Source organism: Monodon monoceros, unplaced genomic scaffold (genome assembly GCF_005190385.1).
Source record: "Monodon monoceros isolate NGI ecotype Baffin Bay Population unplaced genomic scaffold, NGI_Narwhal_1 Super_Scaffold_13, whole genome shotgun sequence".
In the NCBI taxonomy this organism is placed as follows: domain Eukaryota; kingdom Metazoa; phylum Chordata; class Mammalia; order Artiodactyla; family Monodontidae; genus Monodon; species Monodon monoceros.
The window spans coordinates 71,832,767-71,835,460 of NW_021703769.1; the positions used below are offsets into that span (position 1 = coordinate 71,832,767).

The following is a 2,694-nucleotide window of genomic DNA, read 5'->3' on the forward strand; positions in this document are numbered from 1 at the left end:
AGGTGTTTCCTAGGGATGTCGCTGCTAGGCTGGAGGCTCTGTTCATCTTCTCCTTTACTATGGCTGAGCACTCTCCACGGGGGCTGTGCACACCAGTGCTTTTACTCCCAGCTACCCCATGGAAGCTGAAGAAAAACACCCAGCCACCAGCCCCTCACTGGACCCAGCGCAGGCCCTTGTGTCTCCCCTTTCACCACTTTCTGCTTGTGTCTGGTTCACAAAGAGGTCTTCCTTATTTTTATCTTGACTAGATTTTATCTTGACTAGATTTTATTCGTCTTTATTATACTGAAGCATGGAGTCATGATGCTATTTGACTGTTAAGTCTGTCCTAAGTGACTTTTCTATGCATCTCCCCCATCCCTGGGTGCCCTTCTACTGGTACACTTGCTCCTTGGCCCCAGAAATACCTTCCCAGGCTTGTCTTGAAGGCGGCATAGTTCTTTCTCGTCTTCTCTGGGTCATTTTTCTAAGCTTGGCTCACATGCCAGCTCTTTTGTTTCCTGATGGGGACAGGACTTGCTCCTAGGATAAGCAGCTGTCACTGCGTTTGTAGTCAGGGTCCTGAACTGGAGTCCTGGCTGCCTGTCCTGAGCCAAACTGTGACTCTCTGGCGACTGACCCTCCTTTCGTAACCACAGTGATGTGGGCCTCGTGCCATAGGCGAGAGCATTCAGAGTATCACTTGGGTAAAGGTGACCTGGGGCCTATAGGGTGTCCACTGGACTCCAACCGCTTGATAACAGTAGTATCAGCAGCCCCCCGCCCCCGCCCCCGCCAGCAGACACTCTGCTAAGAGATTCTTACAGCTCTGAAAGACTGTAAAATGGAGTTATTCTTTCTCTGCTACAGATGAGGAAATTGAGGCTGAATTGAGAGGAAAGATGAAATGACTTGCTCAAGGAAACACACCCAAAATACATTGACTTCTTTTTTTTTGGCACAGCTTGCAGGATCTTAGTTCCTGGACCAGGGATTGAACCCGGGCCCTGGCAGTGAAAGCGCCAAGTCCTAACCACTGGGCCGCCAGGGAATTCCCTACATTTACCATTGTTGCTGGCACATTCACTCCTCTCCTTCCCCCAAATTACCCTGCATCCAGAAGACTTTCTGATGTTTAGGACAGAAGATAATATTGATAGAATAAGCTCCCCCTGGTGGTGAGGTGCATCAACACAAAATGTCCATGAAAAGATGTGAGGGTTCCAGCCTTGAGTATAACAAGCAAGTCACAGGACACTCAGCTGATCAGAGCACAAGTGTGAGACTTCTCATTTTTTTTTTCCAATAGATAAGTTTCACTGCATTTTAAAGATATCACAAAGAGGTCCTGGGAATCATTTGGTATCTTCTTGTTTCCATAGCAAGACAACTCTTAGATCTTATTCATCAGCCTGATGATTTGTTCCTTTTTCAGAGACATAGATAACATCCAAAATGTTCTGATACCCTTATTTTTAACTGTGTGGCTTGCTGAATCAAAGCAGCTGAATTTGATGCAAAGTCAGTGCAAATCACTTCCTGGGCTTGAGATACTGAATAAGCAATGCCTGGCCTCATATGAGCCCTGCAGATTTTTCATCTAAGAAATTTCCAGTATCAACAAGAGACCTGCTCTCCTGAATAAAGATGTGGGTGGGGAAGTGAGCATACACAGACGTACTCTTGTAATGGAAGCCCAGTGGAACACCCTTGATCATGTGTTGTATTGGACTTGGGACTGCATGAACTGGAGCCGGTTCCTTTCTCTTCTCCACTGTTTTGTCAACCTGGAGTCCCTTCCTATTCTTTCCAAGGAGGCTGAGTTCTATACTCATGTAGTCCCTCTGCAGGATTCCTCTGGGGCCCTTCACAATAATTGTGTGTCCTTCCACAGTGATGTTGACATTTTCTGGAATGTCGACAGTCTGGTTGCTGAAAATAGGCTTCATTCTCATGGTGGATTCAGCAAAGAGAGCATCTTAAGGTATTTTTTTGTTTTTGTTTTTTTAAATGAATGAATAAATTTATTTATTTTGGCTGCACCAGGTCTTAGTTGCGGTATGCAGACTCTTCAGTTGCTGCACTCGGGATCTTTAGTTGTGGCATGTGGACTCTTTAGTTGTGGCATGCAGACTCTTAGTTGCGGTGTGCATGCGGGATCTAGTTCCCCGACCAGGGATCGAACCTCCCGGCCCCCTGCATTGGGAGTGCAGAGTCTTACCCACTGGGCCACCAGGGAAGTCCCCTTAAGGTTTATTTTTTAAACAGATTAAAAAAACTTTTTCTTGGGGTATAGTTGATTTACAATGTGTTTAAACGGTTTTATTGAGATATAATTCACATATCATATAATTTATCCATTTAAATTGTACAATTGAATGATTTTTAGTATATTCATGTATATGTATGGCCATCATTATGATCAATTTCAGAATATTTTCATCACCTCAAAAAGAAACCCTGTGCCTTTTAGTTATCTATCCTTCTATCCCTCCCACCCAGCCCTAAGCCACCACTAATCTATTTTTTGTCTCCACAGATTTGGCTAGTCTGGATGTTTTATGTAAATTATGTAATATGTGATCTTTTGCCTCTTAATGTTTTTAAATTAAATGTGTTTACACTGTAATTCTGCTTTATACCAGAATTCATCAGAAACAGTGCTTTTAGCTCTGTGATTTTACATGTTTTTCAAGATTAGCAGAACATTAC

The 2,694-nt window shown here is 43.7% G+C and overlaps 1 pseudogene; it reads right to left on the minus strand.

Annotated features, from left to right (window-relative positions):
• Positions 1-1,382: 1,382 nt before the first annotated feature.
• On the minus strand, positions 1,383-1,931 carry LOC114894019 (annotated as a pseudogene).
• Between the last annotated feature and the right edge of the window lie 763 nt (positions 1,932-2,694).